The sequence below is a fragment of the Muscardinus avellanarius genome (assembly GCF_963383645.1).
Source record: "Muscardinus avellanarius genome assembly, chromosome: 11".
Classification (NCBI taxonomy): Eukaryota; Metazoa; Chordata; class Mammalia; order Rodentia; family Gliridae; genus Muscardinus; species Muscardinus avellanarius.
The window spans coordinates 18001765-18023265 of record NC_137797.1 but is presented as its reverse complement, the minus strand read 5'-3'; positions in this window follow the sequence as shown (position 1 = coordinate 18023265).

The following is a 21501-nucleotide window of genomic DNA, read 5'->3' as shown; positions in this document are numbered from 1 at the left end:
CTTTTCTTAGGGTCATACATCTCTACTGGTACTTTTGCTTTTTATTGGTATTCAACTCAAACTTCTCAACCAGCGAGGGGTGATGCTTCTCCTGGGGCTGGAAGAAAAAAGAGGTTACCTCGAGAAGCCTGTGGAACCCAGCCAAGTCTGCTCAGTATGTGGCCATAGGGCACGTTGTTAAAATAAGAAATCTGCCCCCACCCTCAGGATAGCTCTTTTATGCAAAGAGAAACACCACCAAAAGAGAAAAATCTTCATTGTTTTTCAAAACCTCTCAAAGGAACCAAATATAAACTGTTGATTTGCCTATGTATGCTTATTTTCCAAATTGAAAATAAAATGTCTTTTTTGGGGAAAAAAAACACATTACCTTTCAAACAAAAGACATTGAAATTATACAGGTTTTTCTTTTTTTTAACTTTAGGATGTTATTGACGTGCTGAGAAAAGGCCTGCTCCATTTAAAAAGCATTCTGCTTTGTGTTTAAAAAAGGGAACTGAAAACAGGTGCATTTGGGTGGTTCCTAAGTGTCATGAGTGATTGAGAGTTGATTGGGTGTTGAAGGCACTCGGTCTCCGGGCTGACACCACTGAAGACTCCCTTGGCAAGAGTACCAACTGCATGGGGGTAAAATACTCAACAAAGACGGATGGCTGTTGAATTTTCAAAAGAACCTTGTTTCTTAACAGTCCTTCACGAGACAGGATTTGCAATTGTCCTCAGGATATTTTTGAACAAAGGGTCAAGATTTTGCTTTTTGGTTTGATGTAAAAGCAGTTTGGGCCAGAGCCAGACAATGTGTTTTGGTCTTTAGTCTCTTCTTACCCTGGCCAGCTGTGGCAGCAAGAACCACCTTGAGAAAGAACCCAGGGGTCTCCTCTCAATCTTGATTAGTATTCTTATTTTGTTTCATAGAGTGATTTCTTTCAAGCCTAGGAGTAGAGTTGATTTTTTTTTTCTCCCTTCTAATTTCGCCTTAGATTTATTTATTTTTTGTTTCTCATGATATATTTTAATCTTTTTTTTTATTTTGGCCTTTTTACCTAGTAGTACCCAATTTCAGAAATGACTACATGATACCCAGGACTTTACATCCTCTTATATTGAAAAGACCCCAAACTCCCAAATTTCACTTTTCATTTACACTCATTGAATCCCTGCTAACGTGGACTGACATTTATTACTTGCATCTCTATCAGAGCTTTGATTTTTAATTTCTATCTGTTAGGTTCCAAAGTTCATGTGTATTCTTTTGTATCACGCATTTCTGTTGTTGTAAGCAAAACTAAAAAGTAACCACAACAAGACAGCCTTTATCTTTTTGGATGAGCATATGGTGTGTACTGTCTTAGATCAAGGGAAGAGGAAATTTGTAACAAATGGCCAGCAGTAATCATCTCTAAAGTGCTTGAAATTGGTTGGGAGAAATTTTCAGAATGTTCATAAAAACGTTCATTTACCTTCTTTACCTCTTCTAGCAATTTTGAAGTTCTTCAACAGAGATATTTAAGGTTTTCGAAATGTTCCGTATTCATTGTACATACTTTTGTATTTACTTTCATTACCATCATTGAAACATCTTGTTCCTGCTATTTTTCCTGCAAATGGGTGGGGTTTGAGCAGCATCAACATGTAAATAGATCTCTGGAGGGTTGATCTGGGAGCTCTACCACTTAGAAATTGTCTCTATGAGAAAACATTCACCAGTTCTAAACAAACAAAGGAATATAACATAATCCTTTTGTATATTGGACACGGCTGATTTGTGACAGGTTAAAAGTATGGATTAGAAGTAGGACTGGCCAAGCCTGGCTCTGTCTCAGGTATCTGTGTTATCTTTGGCAAGTTTCTTACTCACACTCTAAACCTGTTTCTTCTTTTCTGGCATGGGAGAAATGATAGTACCTGCTTCAGAGGCTTTCCTTGAGGTATGGGCATTACAAAGCACACAACAAAAGCTCAGCAAATTAAAAAGGTATTAATATTATTGACATATTAATAATATATTATAAAAACTTGGGTGTATTCATTTCGAGTCACCCCCCCATGCCATTTTGGCACGGGGCTATATTTCTATCTTTCTAATAAACTTCTTTAAATCTTCAAAAATATATATATTATAAAAACTCAACCAGAGCATTTACTCCATTGCTGATGAGAAGAACAAATGAAATAAAGCCAGAGCAACACTTGGTGCTCAGGCCTAGTAGTAAGTAATTCAATCAATGACATCATTGGCCATTTTGACCATGTTTTTAAGGGTTCCCTTCCCTGACTGCAAAGTTGGGAAGTAGGAAAGTCAGGGCTCCAGCTTTGCTTCTGGAGCCAGTAGGCCTGCCTGGCATAATGGCCAATGGTTTATTTCAGAGAGATTTTCTGTAGTAGGGCATCCTTATTTGATCCTGTTACGTAATCTTCAGTCTCTCTCTTTTGCTTCTTTAGGCTGGATGTAGGTGATCCTGGAACCTGCTTTTTCTTACTCACAGAATTGTAGGGAAAATGAAGATGAGAATCTCTACTCAGCGTCTTTGAGCCGAACAATTCCACATAAGTTTTCATGAATCTCAGACGTGTGTGAGTTCAGTTTGCACTCTCAGTCATTCTCCCGTGAGTAAGAGGGTCAGACACTGAACTCTGGGGCATACAGAAGTCACGGGTGACACAGCAGCACTCTAATACTCGGGATCCTCATAATCTAGTGTTGATGAAGACAATAAGGGTGATGATTCTCTTGATTTACTACTTAACGTTAGCCAGTCTTAAACATCATAGCTGTTCCTTTTTCTTTTCTGAATTTCTTGAAACACAGACCCCAGCTCTCCAAATATCCTCTCTCTCTATTTTCTGATAAAATCATTCTGAAACTGTGGCCCTAGTTAAATTGCTGTGTTGGCTACAAACCTGGCTTCTATTTTATAAGCCATATAATTGTTGAGAGAGAGGATGCCAAACTTATTCTCCCTAAGTTTTTTTTTTCATTCAAAGTAATGCATTTTGTAATTGTTTTCAAGAATTAATCATGTTGGCTTGGTGTGCTAATTGTCATTTTGATGGATTCTCATAGTATACGACAAGATCTGACAATGAGTTTTCAAAAATCTCTGGGCTTGTCAAAATTCCCTTCTGTGCTTTTTCAAGACTCATCATCATGTGCTATAAATCTAAAAAGTTGTCGGAGAAGACAGTTGTCCCAGTGGGAATTGTCAGTCTTTGCTCTTGACGTATCCTGTACTACTCTCGACTGGAATAGCTACCATTTTATATTTTGGAATTACAGATAGAATTTCATTTGAAAAGAGGTTCTATGGCTATAGTGCTCGTGCATGCTTCCTGTAGGTGTTGTCTTATCAGGAATTGTTATGGTCAGAGTTTAGTCATGGCAGAATCCAGAAGCTCAAACACTGATTAGTTACTCTTCTCCTTTTCACCTCTAGGTTCTGCTTTCCTCTATTTGCTTCATGTTCAGATGGAATTTCATTATTCCTAGCCAGTGATTCTGGGTGTAGGGAAGTAAGGGATAAAAATTACTCTTCTTTCTAATATTAATTAGCAAGTTCTAGTTCTGATCTTCATTGGCCTGACTTGAGTCATGAGGCCATCTCTCAGCTAGTCCTTGTTGTTAAGAAAGTGCTCCCATGGCTGTTTCTGGGTCATATGTTCACTCCTGATGTGGGATGGTGAATTTGATTTACATGGAGCTGAGAGAAAGGAAGGGGTATTATCTCAAAGGAAAATCAGAGTGCTATTCCCAAGAGGCCAAATGACTACTATTTATTACACCTCAGAGACCATCCTCTCTTCTCTCTTCCTCTTCACCCTCAAAATCCTCAAGAGGAATTTTGCACAGAAAGAGTTAAAAACACCAGCTCTGGAACAAGACATTCTGCTTTGATTCTATTACTGCTAATATTAGTTTGGTGTGTCCCTGAAAGAATGACTTTGCCTCTTGCAGCTTTAATCTTCTTAATTTTGTACTGAAGACAATAATAGCATTTATTTCATTGACTGCTGAAAAAATTTAAATGAAATAAGGCTGAAGCAACACTTGGATGCTTTGACCTAATAAGACTAACCAACCTTATCTATTGTATAATTCTCTTTACTGCTTTCTACCAGACCTATATATCTGATTAAACACACTCTCCATTCCTTCATAAACATAGGCACCTCTGTGGTCTGCATATGGTTTGAGTATGGCCCCACAGGCTCATGTGTTAGAAGTTTGGGCTTTGGTGTGGTTGTGTTGGGGGGCAATGGAGCCTTTAAGAGTTTGGACCTACTGGGAGGTCCTAAGGTCATTGTGTTTGTACCCTTGGAGGAGGTCAACATCGTTCTCATGAGGCCTCTTGATTAATTCTTGCAAGAGGCTGAAGCGTCATTTGGCTTCCTGTCTTGTGATGTGATCTCTCCCTCTCATGTGTGCCCCACCGCTGCCCTGCCTTCCATCATGAGCTGATGCAGCCAGGGAGTCCATCACCAGAACCAGTTCAGTGCTAGATGGTCAGCCTGCACAATTTTGAGCTAAATTAACTTTCTTTCTTTATAAGTACTAGCCTCAAGTATTTCATTATAGCAACAGAAAATAGACTAAACAGATAGATACCAGTGACATGCCTACGGTATGCCGAACAGCTAGGCACTCTGTTTCTGCTCTTTGAATTGCAACTGGCTCCTAACCTCTGCATTCCTGCCCTGTGAATTACTATAATCACATAATAAACCCTTGACCCATGAGTGGCATTAAACCCAATGACCTATCAGTGTGAAAAGGGGGTTGTTTCTGTAGAATCTCTTTTGAAAGATTTGTGAATGTTTTTGGAAAGACTTGGTAAAAGAATTGTTAAAAGAAATTGCTAGCCGGGCGTGGTGGCGCACGCTTGTAATCCCCGCGCTTGGGAGGCGTAGACAGGAGGATCACGCAGGTTCGAAGCCAGCCGCGCGCTGGCTTAGGAGACCCTGTTTCCAAAATGAAAATGTAAAAATAGGTCTGGGAGTGTAGCCCCGAGGTAGAAGGGCTTCCAGGAACCCCAGTACCACCAAAAAAAAAAAAAAAAAAAAAAAGAAATTGCTATAAGTTGAGTATGGTAGCACATTTCCTGTAATCTCAGTACTTGGGAGGCTGAGATAGGAGGATCAGAGATGGCAGGTTCAAGGCCCAGTCTCAGAAACTTAGTGAGACCTTGTAAATAAAACAGGGCTGGAGTTGTGGTTCAAAGGTAGAATGTTCCTGGTTTCAATCCCCAGTACCAAAAGAAAAAAAAAAAAAAGATTACTGTGAAATTAGATATCAGCAAAAATAGTGTGAAAGAAAATGGTAAAATACTAGAAGGAGTTTACACATAGAATGGTTAATGTGTGTGGTTTACTCATAAAATATGTCATAGAAATCTATTAACACATCTATACTCAAATAACAGACTTTTCTTATAGGGCATCAAGACTTGTGACTATATATAATTATGCATTTTAAATCCAAATAATGCCTAGTGCCATTTGGAAATTTTTTTTTTATGATTCCATGCTATGGCTAATTTTTTCAATTAACCAAACAATAACCAGTCTCAGTTGCTTTAAATAATTGGAAAACGTCATCTGCTGTGTTATTATTTTTATTGTTTGTTTCCTTTCTTTTTTTTTTTTTTACTTCTACTCATCCCTCAACTATTTACAACCTGGCTTCTATAACCACCGTTCTCTTGAAATGTTCATCTAAGAACTCAGCAACCTCAATTGCCTACCTGTTCTTTCAGCATTGAGCTTTCTCAGCGTCCCTCCTCCTCTGTAAGCTTGGACTCTGAAGGACTACTTCCAAATACCCCAGAAAGCTAAAGAACTAGAAATTGGATCAGACTTTTAAGGATCCAATTTTCAGCTGCTACTAATGCCAGCAGTGAACCCCCCCATGGTGCAGTCACTGGGCCCTGTCCACTGCTGCTGTGCCCCATTGCCGGCCACGACACCTGCTCAGGTCTCGTGCCTGGCCTCAGCGTCCCAGGCCCTGGGTGCACATCACGCATCTGTCTCCATGCTGTGCTCAAGAGCAAAGGTGCTGCTGTGCCAGGTGCCAGGGCCCGCTCCTTTCTTTCCCCTGTAGAGTTCTTCCCTGGGGACTTGCTCATTGCCTTTTTCCCTTGATAGGACTCAATTAGGACAATCTTTGTGTCCCAAAGAGATTTGTATGGAAAAATTATCTAGGACTTGAAAGTGAAACAAAATATCACTAGGCGTCTCTGTTGAAAAGCAGGGTGTTATCTAACACACAGGTCTGAGTTTTCTGATTCTATGAGGCCCCTGTGCCATTGTCTCTGACTGACTTTATGCCTTTATGTTTTGTAGATAAAAAAAAAAATAGAACATCTGCTGATAAGAGCAAGGGTCTTAAAAATCTAGTATTGGGCTGCTGGAATTTCAGCATAGAATGGAATCTTAACAATCTTCTAGTGGATATGAGGAGAGGACAAAGAAAGGGGGAGCAGTAGCAGTCCATGAAGGGTTGCTTCATGTGCCCCTCCATAATGCCAAGGTCTTTGCCTCCCTCTTGGCTTCCAGGGACCAACATGTTCCTACAGTCCGATGTGGTTTTCATTGTACTTGGATGAGGAATGGGCCTTTAAGAAAACAAGGCTAAAACATTGTACCATTTTAAATCTGGGACATGCTGAACTAGCAAGGGCCGAGTGATTACAAAGCAAATAATAACCTAGGACTTGCTGTACAGGGAATTCAAGATAAAGAGAAAAGGATTCTGTAATATCTTGAGATACCCTTTTTGCCAGGACTCAGTGGTTCCAGAAGAGATTAAAAATTCCACCAAGATTTTTTTTTTTTGCACAAAACCAACCCACAATGCCATCAGTTTAAGATAAAACACACAGCTTTGGTCATTCTTTTGAAATTCATTTTATTACCATCAAAACCCAAGAATGATACCAGGGCATTCTCAATGAAGTGCTTGCGCCCTACATACTTGTATGTGAAATCATACAAAGTAAATCTGTGAGATCCAGTCACCTGTGGAAATGTCACCTTTAGAATCACACACTTTCAGGGCCACAGAGCTAGGCTTCTCTTGGATTTTCCATTTTTATACCAAGGGGGCAAATGTTTACACTTGTGAACAGGTCCTAGCATCAGAAGGAGAAGAGAAACGAGCCCCCAAGGCAGTAACTATAGCGAATGGAGCACTAACAACGTTCTGGAGCACTAACAACGTTCTCCAGCCCTTCAGAACAACAGGTGGTGAACCGGCTGAGCTGATTGTGAGTTACAGTGAGGGAGATTGGGTACCACGGGGAACCACGGACATCTCAGAAGGTAGGTTGTTCGGGCCTGCTAGAAGACTGGAGTGTTGGCTGGGTAGTTTGGGAGAGATCTCACGAGGCAGGAGCCCAATGTAGACTGGGTACTGTCGGTGAGCATGGAGCAGTCATTCCATCGGGCACCTCGCTAAATCTTACCTCCAGGGAGGGCACAGTATGGGGGATAAAGCTGTAACTGGTAGCTGGGTGTGGTGGCACATGCTTGTAATCCTAGCATTCAAGAGGCTGAGACAGGAGGATCTCAGTTTTCGGACAGCGTCAGCTACTTAGTGAGGCCCTTTGCAGCTCAGTGAGACCCTGTTTCAAAATAAAGAATAAAAAGAATAGGGCTGGGGGTGTAGTTTGGAGGTAGAATGCCCCTGGGTTCCATCCCCAGTACCGCAAAAAGAAAAAAAAAGGCTGTAACTGGTAACAAGTAACAGCCACTTCTTTTAGCCTAGAGAGGAGGATGTTTGGTCTTTGGCGGGCTGCACAGTGACCTTGTTTTGTCTCCTTTATCATGGTTTCAGAGTAGCCTTGTCTGACGCTTATGTCCTGTGAGATCATTAATGTCTGCTTTGGTTTGAAGGTCACCTCTAAAGCTCATGGTGACACTTAATTGCCATTGTAATGTTATTAAGAGGTGGAACCTTTAAGAGGTGATTAGGTCACAACTTTGCCCTCTTCATGGATTAGTGCTGTTATCTTGAGAGTGGGTTAGTTATCCTAAGTGGGTTCTTGGTAAAAAGGACAAGTTCGCCCGGTCTCCTCTCTCTGTCCTGCTCATTCTCGCTTGCCCTCTGTCATGTGATGGTGTGGGGCAGAGACCCTCATCAGATGCGCCCCTTGACCTTGGGCTTCCTGGCCTCGGGAACCAGGGGCCATATAAACTTCTATTGTGTATAGTCTCCTAGTCTGTGTTTTTCTGTGATAGCAGCAGAAAATGGATGAAGACAATGTCCAGTGGGAGAAGAACATGGTCCCGCTGTGGGCTTCAGACCCGTTCCAGCATGCAGGATGCTGAAGGCTTTCTCGTCATCAACAAGGCTGCAGTAAGTGCGGCCACACCGTCATTTAATCCTGAAGACTCCATTGGGCAGACATGAATCCCACTTTACAAGAAAAGCAGGGACCAAAAAATTATATACATACATACATGTTATATATGATTGATCATATATAATATATATAATATATATATATAATATATAAAATATATAATATATAAAATATTATATATATATATTGTTAGCAAGTGAGCAAATGATAGGCCAACACCCAATAAACAGAACACATGCTGGATCCTCAGCTGCCTCAGAAATGGGGAGGAGACAGAGCGCTCACAGGTGTAGGAAAAGCAAGCCGCGCCACCCTCAGGCACCTGTGTCACCCTGAGGCACAGGGGACTTAAGCAAATTGCCAGCAGAGGGCAGAGCCCACGCAGTCTGCTCCCCGTCATGTTGGTGATCATATTACGCTGCCTTATCTATGGTTCTGGACTGTCTCTTCGTGGCCACTGCCTCAGGCTATTGAGTGATTTCATAAGCTCACACGGCTCAGATCTTGCAGGCAGTCTCACTTCACTCACAAAGCTGTTAGTTCCCATGCCTTCTATCCTGGGTTTCTCTGCATGCTTACCTAATCTCTTCTTTACTCTTGTCAAGGAGATGTAGTCCTTATCCACTAATGAGTTATTGGATTTTCTGTGCATTTCCTCTTACTATAAGCCAACCATCATAAAAAAAAAAAAAATCCATGAATGCCAAGGGTACACTCTACCCAGGATTTCTAACCCAAAGGCTTGGTTCCAAAGTCAATGTCCACCATGCCTGATGGCATAAACTTCTCCATTTGCATAGCAAATAGGGATTGGAGTTTCTGTTGCTCTTCGAGATGGACTTTTATTGGGCCTGAGTGACTCCTGGAGAGCAGGGGAGCCAGAAACTCCAGCCTCCCGCCCTCACCCACACGGTGTGCCTGGTCATGCTGGCAGAGCCGCACAGCCATGTGTGCGGCTGTAACTCTTGCCAACCTTTTCTCTCTGGGGAGCTGAACCACGCTCTCATCTCTGTGCACTGGCTAAGATTTCCCTTCATCTCTGCTGAAGTTCCTCCTGGAATCAGAATAATTCTATCTACCCTGTGTGTACCTTGCTGCTTCCTAAGGACTACTGTGGCCACCTCCCACTTACGTGTGAATGCCACTCAGATCAGTGTGCAAAGCTGTGTGTGTCATGAATACACCTGAAAATCTGATGAAAGTTCAGATGACCTCTATAATCTATCTATCATCTATCTATCTATCTATCCATCCATCCATATATCGTTTAAGTAAATATCCTGCAATTGTGCAAGGAAATTGAGGGATTTGTGATTTTCCTAAAGTTTGTGTGTGCATGTGCGTAACTACTTTCTGTACCCAGTATAGTGTCTTCTGTGTAGCACTTAGTAAATGTTTGTTCAACTGAATTGTGTGAAATAAATCTCAACTTCATAATCTTAAATACAGAAAACAACTAAGTTTATGTGTAATTCTATTCTTATCTTGTTCCAATAAAGTGATTAAAGCTGTCAAAGGATCGTCCTAAATTCTAAACCTCGGTGGAGAAAAATCCCTTCCCCGCTTCATTCAACAGGAATGCAGAATTTTTGAAAAGAAATCTTATTGTAATGAAAAGTCAAAAAACAAAGGCCACCCCTCAAAATCAATTAAAAGACATAAAACTTGTAGTACTTGGGAGCCTAAGAAAAGAGGAGCACATGTGTGAGGCCAGCCTTCGCATTTTAACTAGACCCTCAGCAAGTTGGTGAGACCCTGTTTCAAAATAAAAAATAAAAAGTGCCGGGCATATAGCTTGGAGGTAGAATACCTCTGGGTTCACTTCCTAGTACCTCCCATCCAAAATGAAATTTGTTTATATATTCCTCATGACAGAGAGTTTTATTTTTTGGGGGAGAGGGGATACTGGGGATCGAACCCAGCAAGAGGAGGAGGTGTTCTACCTCTGAGCTATATCCTCTATTTTATTTTTTATTTTCTAACAAGGTCCCCTAGGTTGCTGAGGGCCTTGCTAAGTTGCTGAAGCTGGCCTCGAACCTGTCATTCTCTACTGTCATCCTTCCTAGTATTGGGATTACAGGCATGTGCCGCTATCCCCGTTTCACAACGGTTCTTTTCCTTTTTCTTTTTCTTTTGCGGGTCTGGGGATGAAAGCCAGGGACATTGGACCTCCGAGCTACACCCCCCACACTTATTTTTATTCTTTATTTTAAAACAGGGTCTCACTAAGTTATGGAGTGCCTTACTAAATAGCTGAGTCTGTCCAAGAACCGCAATCCTCCAGTCTCAGCCTCCCAAATGCTGGGATTAAAAGCGTGCGCCACCACGCCCGGCTTGCACAAAGGTTCTTAACCTCCTCTCCACACCCCTCTTTTCCACAAAGCCATTGGTAACAGTGGCTCTGAACACATGGATTCCAACAGGAGTGGCCATGGGCCTCATGCACACTTGAGGATTATGGCAGGATATCTTGGAAACAGGGCGTGGTTCAGAAAAAGCCCGGAGGGGATCCTGACATGTCCACTGTGTGCTCAGTACCCGAGACACTTGGCTGACTCCATCATGGACCCTATTTGGCTTTTTGGTCACCAAGCCTCCTGTTCTTCTGTTTATCTGGGTAGGAGGGCAAGCTTTAGTTAACATGCCTGGACTTAAATATATATTAGTATTGAGGATTGAACCCAGGGGAATTCTACCTCTGAGTTATACCCCAGCTCTTTTTATTTTTTATTTTTAAACGGGGTTTCACTAAGTTGTTGAAAGTCTCATTAAATTACTGAGGCTGGCCTTAAACCTGGGATCCTACTGTCGTAATCTCCCAAGTACTGGAGCTGCAGGTGTGTGCCACCACACCTGGCTCTGATTCACATCATGGCTCTGCCTTGTCTCTGCTCACCGATACCAGGTCTGACAAAGCCATCTCTTTTTCCTGTTAACAGAGCATGAATCCCTTTTGATACTGGTGTGATGTCCCTGACCCCAAGTGGTCATCTGATCCACTCCCAGGGTATGAACCATGATTGGTCAACAATAGTCATAGAAAATGCCTGCCTGCCTACCTGTCTTCCTTCCTTCCTTCCTTTTTACCTTCTTTTCTTCCTTCCTCCTTACCTCCCTCCCTCTCTCCTTCCCCCTCTCTTTCCTTCTTTTTCTTGTGTTACTGGAAATTGAACCCAGGGGTGTTCTACCTCTGATCTATACCCCCAGCCATATTTTATTTTTTACTTTGAAACAGGGTCTCACTACCTTGCCAAGGGCCTCACGAAGTTCCTGAAGCTGGCCAAGAACCTGTGATCCTCATTTCTCAGCCTCCCAAATACTGGGATTATAAGCATGCACCGCCGTGCCTGGCTAGAAATCTCATTTCTAAAGGTGTACTAGCAACCGGTTATGGAGAGTGAGAGGTCAAGGCAGGTTGAGGAGAGGTGGGAGCAGAATTCACCCTAAATATGAGACAGATACTTAGTGGTTGGAAACTCCTCTTTTTCTTCCTGTCTGGATGCTGACATGACCCTGTAGATGCAGCTGCCACCCCGGGGCTTGGGAAAGTCCACATGCCAGGCAGGAGTGGGAGAACAGGAAGAGCCTGGCAATTGTTTAATTATATTATGCAGTGTCTGCACCAGTTCTGGACTCTGGACCAAATTTAGTGAGAAAAATAAACAATCCACTTGTCAAGCCACAATAAATTTTGTTATTAACAACTGAATGCATGATTATTTGATATACTTGGTTCCTAATGTATAAAGTGAGTTTGAAAATAGTAGCAATCAGAAAGGAAGAAGCAAAATTCTCTCTGTTGACAGATGACATGGCCCTAAAAGGAGAAAACCGTAAAGATTCTAGAACAAAACCAAAACTGTTAGAACTAATAGATCCAGGAAAGTTGTGGGATACAAAGTCAGTGCACAAAAAATCAGTTGTTTCTTTACATTAACAATGAACTTAGGAAAAAGTCCTATTTACAATAGAATCAAAAAGAATAAAATACTTAGCAGTAAATGTAACCAATAAGGAGAAAAACTTGTACATAACTAGAAAACATTGTAGAAAGAAATGAAGAATACCTTAAATAAATAGAGAGAGAGTGTCTGCATTCAGAGATCAGAAGGCATGATATTGTAAGATGTCAATACCACCCAAAGCAATCTACAAACTTAACGCAATCTCTACCAAAATCCCAAATATATATATTTTCAGAAATTGAAAACCCAGCCGGGCATGGTGGTGTATGCTTGTAATTCTAATACTTGGGAAACTGAGACAGGAGGATCACAGGTTTGAGGCCAGCCTCAGCAACTTAGTAAGGCCCTCAGCAACTTAGAGAGACTATGTTTCAAAATAAATACAAAATATAATAGGGCTAGGGTGTAACTTAGAGGCAGAAAATCCCTGGGTTTGATTTCTAGCAACACACACACACACACACACACACACACACCTCGACTTAAAATTTATATGAAATCTCAAAGGACCCCCACATAGGCAAAATAACCTTGAGAAAAAATTTGAACAAATTTGAAGGGATCATACTTTCTAATTTCATAACTCAATGCAAAATGACAGTAATCCTCAGTAATTTACTGGCATGACAACAGAGAATTAGAAGAGGAAGCCCAGAAATAAACCCTTATGTACATGGCTAAATGATTTTTGACAAGGGTGCCAAGACCATTCCATGGTGCAAGGACAGATTTTTCAAAAATGCTGTTAGGAATATTGGATATCTACATGCAACACAATGACGATGGGCCCTCATGTTCCTCCATAACCAAAAATTAACTCAAAATGGATTAAAGACCTAAAAGTCCCCAGACTAAAATACTCTTAGAAGAAAACAGAGGAGAAAACCCTTATGGCATTGGATTGGACAATGAATTAGCAGTAAAAGAAGAAACAAATTGTATTTATTAGAAGAAAACTCTTTTTGTGTGTGCAGAACTAAGGATTGAAGCCTGGGGCTTCCTACCCTCTGAGCTTCACCCCCTGCACCTTTTCATTTAAAATTTTTGAAACAGATTCTAATTTGTCGAGGGCCTTGCTAAGTTGCTAAGGCTGGCCTTAAACCAGCAATCCTCCTGTTTCAGTCTCCCAAGTACTGGGATTATATGTGTATGTCACCATGCCCAGCTAAGAACATAGATACACATGCATTCGTTTCATAGTTCGGTTTCCTTTCTTTTGGGTAGATACCCAGAAGTGGTATTGCTGGATCATATGGTAAGTTTGTTCCCATTCTTTTGAGGATTCTCCATACTGTTTTCCTAAGTGGCTGCACTAATTTGCAATCCCACCAACAATGTACTCAAGTTCCCACTTCTCCACATCCTCGCCAGCATCTGTTGTAGCTTGTGTTTTGAATGATTTTCATTCTAGTTGGAGTTAGGTAAAATCTCAGGGTAGTTCTGATTTGCATCTCTCTGATTGCCAATGATGTTGCGCATTTTTTCATGCATTTATTGGCCATTTGAATTTCTTCCTTTGTGAGGTGTCTATTTAGTTCACTTTGCCCATTTTTGATTGGGTTATTTGTTTTCTTAGTGCTGAGTTTATTGATTCTCTGTATATTATAGATAATAGTCTTCTTATTAGAGGAGTAGTTGGGAAAAATCTCCTATTCTATTGGCTCTCAGGTGAGGTTGTTTTTTTGTTTTGTTTTGTTTTTATGTTTTTGCGAGTCTAGGGATGGAAGCCAGAGGCATTTGACCTCCGAGCTACACCCCCTGCCCTAATTTTTTACTCTTTATTTTGAAACAGGGTCTCACTGAGTTGCAGAGGGCCTCACTAAGTAGCTGAGGCTGTCCGCAAACCACGATCCTCTGGTCTCAGCCTCCCAAATGCTGGGAATACAAGTGTGTGCCACCACGCCTGGCTTCTCAAGTGAGGTTTTTTTTTTTTTTTTTTTTTTTTTTTTTTTTTTTTTTTTTTTTTTGCGGGTCTGGGGATGGAACCCAGAGGCATTTGACCTCCAAGCTACACCCCCTGCCCAATTTTTTATTCTTTATTTTGAAACCAGGTCTCACTGAGTTGCAGAGGGCCTAAGTAGCTGAGGCTGTCCGTGAACCGTGATCCTCCGGTCTCAGCTTCCCAAATGCTGGGAATACAAGTGTGCGCCACCACGCCTGGCTTCAAGTGAGGTTCTTGATAGTTTTCTTTGCTGTACAGAAGCTCTTCAATTTCATGCAATTCCACCTGCAATGGAATATTTTTCATCCTTAAAAAGGTGTGATATTCTGATACATTCTAGAACAAGGGTGAATCTTGGAGACATTATGCTTGATGAAAGAAGCCAATCATGAAAGAGCAAATATTGTATGATTCCATTTATAAGAGACCTAGACAATTCAAATCAGTGGAGACAGAAAGTAGAAGAGTGGTTCCCAGAGGCTGGAGAGAGAGAGGACCGAAAGATCGTGTTTGAGTACAGAGTTTCCGTCTGGGAGAGGAAGGAGCTCTAGAATGGAGAGCGGCGATGATCGTTATCAGTGTGAATGTACTTGGTGCCACTGTATACTTAGAATGCTTTTTAAGGAGGCTAAAATGGTGAGTTTTGTGTTATGCATATTTTACCATAATGAAAAAAGAATAAAAAGAAACTCAAGGGAGTTGGGACCCTCAGCCCAGTAATCCCTATATGGCGCTGGACACAGTGTCTAACACGCCAATCACATGCGGTTTATGTTGTTATTTCCCTCGTTATTACAGACCCCATAACCATATCCTTGAGGTTCTGCCCTTTCCAGCTTTGATGAAGTCCTGACATTCCTAAGCGAAATCCCTTCCTCCCCTGAGCCAATGTAACAAGCTTATCTGGAAAGAGAGCCCTATCCTGTCCCAGCAAGGACGTCCTCCGGAGTCGCTGTGGGAGCCCACAGCAGCCTTGGGGCCAGGGCTTGGGTCAGATTCCTCAGCCCAGCCAGAGCAAGATCCATTCTGACCTTGACTCAGTCAGGTCACGGGTGTCTTGGATAACATCTATGTGGGGATACTGCAGCAATGGAGACAGCCTCCCTGCCCTCCAGGAATTTAGTTTCTAGTTGAGAAAGACAGCCAAAGATCACGGGCCAAATAAATAAACAGATAAGATGATTTTAAGCAATATAGATACAATAGGCATTACACATGCCAGGAGGGAAGGTTGCTTTTCGGTGGGCTGGGCTCTAAGGAGGGGACATCACAGTTAAGAATGGAGTGGTGGGAATGGGAAGTCCTGAGGTGGGAATGGGCTTGGAGTATTTGAGGGATGTGAGGGGGCTGGGGAAACACTAAGTGTGAGGGTGAAAGTGGCCAGAGGCGGGGACCCCATAGGTCATGGTTTTTGAACTAAGGGTAACATTAAGCCATTGGAGTCGCTAGGAAGAGGAGTTAAGGAATCTGGCTTTTTTTTTTTTTTTTTTCTGACTGCAGGATGGACGATGTGAGAGCGAGAAAGTAGAGGCTGGCAGCTAGTTGGGAGGCTGCTGCAAAGACCAGGTCAGAAACCGCGACTTGGACTTCATGGGTCCAGTGGGGCGATACGAGGGTCCTGGTTAGATTTTGGAGGTGGAGTGGGCAACGTGCGCTGCTGGGCTGTGTGCAAGACGAGCGTAAGGGAGAACTCAGCACAAACGCTAGGTGTTTGGTCTGAGGATTTGAGAGCGTGATGTGTAATTACTGAAAGAAGGAAGGCCAAGTGAGGAAGAGACCAGGGGCTGGTCGGGAAGGGGGTGACGAGGAAGTAAATTGCTTTGTTTTGGTCCCATAACATTGGATTGCTTATCAGACTTCCAGGTTGAGATATGATTCTGGAATTGGGCAGAAAGTCAGAAGCATTTAAATGGTATTAGAAGTCAAAGGATGGCTGGGTGTGGTGGTGCACACCTGTAATCCCAGTACTTTGGAGGCTGAGACAGGAGGATTACAGATTTGAGGACAGTCTCAAAAAATAGTGAGACTCTCATCAACCTAGACAGACTGTTTCAAAATAAAAATAAAATAGGGCTGGGGATGTAGCTTGGAGGTAGAATGCCTCTGTGTTCGATCCCCAGTGCCACAGGGAGAAAGGGGGGAAGTCAAGGGATTGGTGGCACATGCCTGTAATCCCAGTACTTAGGAGGCTAAGGCAGGAGGATTGCAGTTTGAGGCTAGCCTCAGCAATTTAGGGAGATCCTTTTTCCAAATAAAAACTAAAATAGGGATGAGGGTGTAGCTCAGAGGTAGAATGTCTCTGAGTTCTATCCCCAGTATCACACACAAAGAAGAAGAAGGAAGAGATGGAGGAGGAGGAGGAGGAGGAGGAGGAGGAGGAGAAAGAGGAAGAGGAGGAAGAGAAGAAAGAGGAGGAGCATGAGGAGGAGCAAGAGGAGGAGGAGAATGAGACTGTCAAGTACTTAGGAAGTAGAGAGAAAGCTAAAGACAGAACCCTGGACCACCTAAAATATAGAGGCCTTGTGGAGAGCAGCCGCAAATAAAAGACTGAGAAAGAAGGGGCCTTTGGATTAGGAGAAAATCTGAGGGACCCTGATCTTACAGAGGCTCAGAGAACGCTCAAGAACAGGATATGGTAAACTACTGCAATTCTGTGGGGAAATTAAGAGGGAAATATAGAGAGTGTAGTGTGTGTGTGTGTGTGTGTGTGTGTGTGTGTGTGTGTGTGTGTTTTACTGGTGTTTGAGCTCAGGGGCATTCTACCTGAGCCACACCCCTACCCCCATTTAAAATTTATTTTGAAGCAGCGTCTCACTAATTTGCTGAGGGCCTAAGTTGCTGACACGGGCCTTGGAGCTGCTATATTCCTGTCTCAGCCTCCCAAGTACTGAGTTGAGAGGCGTGCTCCACCACGCCCAGTGAGAATGCACATCTTGATCCTGGAGACATGGTAGAAATAAGACCGACTGAGCTGAACTGAATGAAGAATGGGACATGGGTAAATAAGGATGCCAAACACAGGCACCTCTGCAGAGGAGCTCTGCTGAGAAGGGCTATGAAGGGTGAAGAGAAGTGAGATTCCAGAATGACTCCCACGATTATAGCTGGTGCAACCATGTGGCTGGAGGGTTCAGCCTCGGATTCTGGGCGGTTGGTTCAGGATGTTGGGAGCCTGGGATTGGGCGAGATGCGTGCTATTGTTAAGCTCCTTTTCTACCCAGGGCTCTTTGGAAGTCATGCAAATTGAAGAAATCCTTCCTTACCTGGGGGCTAACAAAGATTCACCGCACCAGAGACCCTTGCAACCGCCTAATTCCCACAAGTTTTAATTTGGGGTGTACTTTAAAACGTCAATCAGCAAGCTGGTCATGGCGGCGCTCGCTTGTAATCCCAGTACTTGGGAGGCTGAGACAGGAGGATCGCGCAAGTTCAAAGCTCAGCCTCAGCTACGTAGTGAGGCTCTCAGCAACTTAGTGAGACCCTATTTCCAAATAAAATATAAAATAGGTCTGGGAGTGTAGCCCGGAAGTAGAAGGCCTCTGGGTTCCATCCCCAGTACCACCAAAAAATAAATAAATAAAATAAATAAATAAAGCGTCAATCAGCAAAGGGCACATGTTAGCTCTTAAGTCTGCTCAGCAGTAGCACTTCTAGAGCTGAGAAGTCATTTCTTAATTGTGAAATGAAATGTTCTCTGCAGCCAACAGTTTCCTTTTAATTTTTGCTAGAAAACAGCAATCGGTATACCAGCTTTCAGTCGTTCAACTGAGTTAGCTTCAATTTATAGGACTGTCTACTGGGAATTAACCCAGGGTTACAGGCTCTAAAGAAGTTATTAGACATATGTAGGCATAAAATAAAATTGACATTTATAAAGATCAGTCAGAAATATTAGCTTCTGCTGGGCGTGGTGGCGCACACTTGTAATCCCCGCGCTTGGGAGGCTGAGACAGGAGGATCGTGCAGGTTCAAAGCCAGCCTCAGCTACTTAGTGAGGCTCTCAGCAACTTAGAGACCCTGTTTCCAAATAAGATAGGTCTGGGAGTGTAGCCCAGAGGTAGAAAAGCCCCTGGGTTCCACTCACAGTACCACCAAAAAAAAAAAAGAAAAAAAAAAGAAATATTAGCTTCTATTATAATTTTTAATTTGAAAAATACCTACCTGTCACTCCCATTTTGGGGATTATGGTACCAATTTCACTTCTAAAGACTTTGGATTTGTTGCTTTCAAATAAATTAAGCTATATACTAAAGAAGTTGAATCTGAATCTCTGATGTTTAAAAAACTGGAAAACAATTTCAAAATAATCATAATGCCTTTTCTGCAATAAAGTGACAAAATCTATAGAAAAAAGTTTAAAAATTATCAGCATCTTTGGAAAAGAGGAATATTTAGCTTTAGATCTTGCTGATAATTGTATCTTTAATATTTATTCTCAGGCTGGGAATATAGGTTCGTGGTAGAGCATCTGCCTAGCATGCACAAGGTCCTGGGTTCCATCCCCAACACCACAAATGAAACAAAACCAACATTTGTTCTTTACTTAATTTTACTAAATTGTTATAAAAATGCTCATTTCAGGAAATTATTTTAAAAGAAAGAACATAGCAAACACTGGAGCAGGTAGGCATCTTCTTTCTGAAGTCTGAAGTATAGCATTATTAGCTGGACATCTTGTCTCCTGCCTGTAATCCCAGTACTTGGGAGGTTGAGACAGGAGGATCACAAGTTTAAGGCCAGCCTTAGCAAGATACTGTTTCAAAATTAAAAATAAAATAGGACTGGGGGTGTAGACTAGAGGTAGAAAATTCCTCTAGTAAAACACACACACACACACACACACACACACACACACACACACACCCCAAACAAAAGAGTAGCGGTTTTGCCATCAGTGATCAGGTTCTGGGAAACCCAGGGTGAAAGCTTAATGTTCATTTATGATTTCTGCTTTTTGCCTTCATGTCTATCATGTACCTTCACTGCTCAAAGTCTTCTTTGAATGGCTGTCATTTTATTTTTATTTTTATTTTTATTTTATTTTTTTTGCGGGTCTGGGGATGGAACCCAGGGGCATTTGACCTCCAAGCTACACCCCCCTGCCCTATTTTTATTCTTTATTTTGAAACCGGGTCTCACTGAGTTGCAGAGGGCCTCACTGAGTAGCTGAGGTTGTCCGCGAATCGCGATCCTCCAGTCTCAGCTTCCCTAATGCTGGGATTACAAGCATGCGCCACCACGGCCAGCAGAATGGCTGCCATTTTAAAACAGGCTTTTAAATTTATAAAGAACCAAAGGGTTTACAGACAAACTGCCTCTATTAGTTTCCAGCTACCAGGTTTTTCTTCCCAGAAACTTATCAGTGTTTTAAAGTGATCACATATTCCTCCCTCCTGATATTTTATGCATTCACATGCAAATGCCTATACACATGCGTATCTCACTTCCTTTTTCAAAAATAATCTTACATTTTGAAATAGTTGATGAATCATAAAAAGTTGCAGATATGGTACCAAGAGCCGCTGCGTGCACTTCCTCCAGTGGCATTGTCTTGCATGAGCACAGCACATGGTCAACACCGAGGGAAACGGCATGGTACAACCCTACGGTCTCAAACACAGACTTGATTCCATCCATCCATTGTTATCCATCCCATTTACCCCCAGTAAGAACACACCATACTGACTTGTTACTTGTCTTTTGAAAAAGTGGAATTTAACAGTCTTTTCCCAACTTCTGGGGATTGTGTTATAGTTGGAACAACTTTGATACTCAACATGTATGGGAACTATTCTCTGAAATGTCTACCCAGTATCATGAGGTATGAATTCATCTTTATTTTTCTTAGATGGCTACCAAGGTTTCCCGACCCTAATACTTATATAATCCATCCTTTCCTTTTTGATTTGAAAGGCCACCTTTAACCCATACTAGATTGTTACATAATTTAGCTCAATTCATGAACTTTCTATTGACATTCCACTAATAGGTCTATTTCGTTGTACTTGGTTGGGCGTAGTGGCTTGTGCCCGTAATCCCAACACTTGGGAAGATAGCAACCTGGCAAGGTAAAAAGGGCTGGAGGAGTATTTTGGAGATATAATGGCCCTGGGTTCAATCCCCAGTACCAAAAAGTTATTGTAACTTTAGAATGTGTTTTATATTCCTCAGAAACTTAAAATTGTTGCCAGTGACCTACAGCTATAGTCTCCTTGCTTGTCCCCATGCCAGGGTCTCCCCTGCTAATTTTACTACCCATGGCTTCGCCATGGAGTCTGCTCTTAATTTGCTCTTTTGTTTTAAAGTGTCTCTCCATTTTTCTTGTGAAAATTCTCTTGTGAGCTTGGATTGACAGTCTGTAGGCGAGATCTGGAGAGGTGGATATGGGGACAGGTAGGTATGACCCAGGCGGTACACTGTGGTGAAGGTGATTTCAGAAACAGTTGATGGTAAATAATTCAGAGATATGCTAGGTTCAGAGGAGCAAGCAAATATCACTAATTGGTACCCAACCCAAAGTTTGCAGAGCTGCAAGCTGGCATGTCTAAGGATCAGAAAAGAAAGGTCATATATCCATGCAGTGGATTATTTAGATCATGACTTCTGCAAGCAGAGTACAGGACTTGAATTAGATATTGAGTAGAAGGTTCTAAGCTGTGTGTCCTGGTATATGTTCAGACCTGTAGTTAAATGGGCTCGAGCTTCATTTCAGCGAAGTGGTGCTGCGAATTGAACCCAGGACCTCAGGACCTCACACACACTAAGGAAATGCTCTACCACTCGGATATACCCCAGCCCCTTCAATGAGATGATCTTTATATTTTTGGTATTGGGAATTGAACACAGGGCATCCTACCTCCGAACTACACCCTTAGCCCTATTTTTTATTCCTTTATTTTGAAACAGGGTCTCACTAAGTTGCAGAGGGCCTCACTAAGTAGCTGAGGCTGGCTGTGAACCCACGATCCTCCTCTCTCAGCCTCCCAAGTACTGGGATTACGAGCGTGTGTCACCACACCTAGCTCACTGAGATAATTTTATGCAACAAATAAACTTTTAATTCAGAGCGGGGTATGAGAGTTAAGGGTATACAAGAAGAGATGGTTGTAGTCGTGGCCCTTAGCGTACAAGCCAAGTAAAAAGACACATGAGGACATGAAAGAAAGAGTGGAGGATGATAGGGTCAATGCCCTGGAGTTGCTGGGGAGTTCTGACATAGGAGGAGGTCATGGAGAGA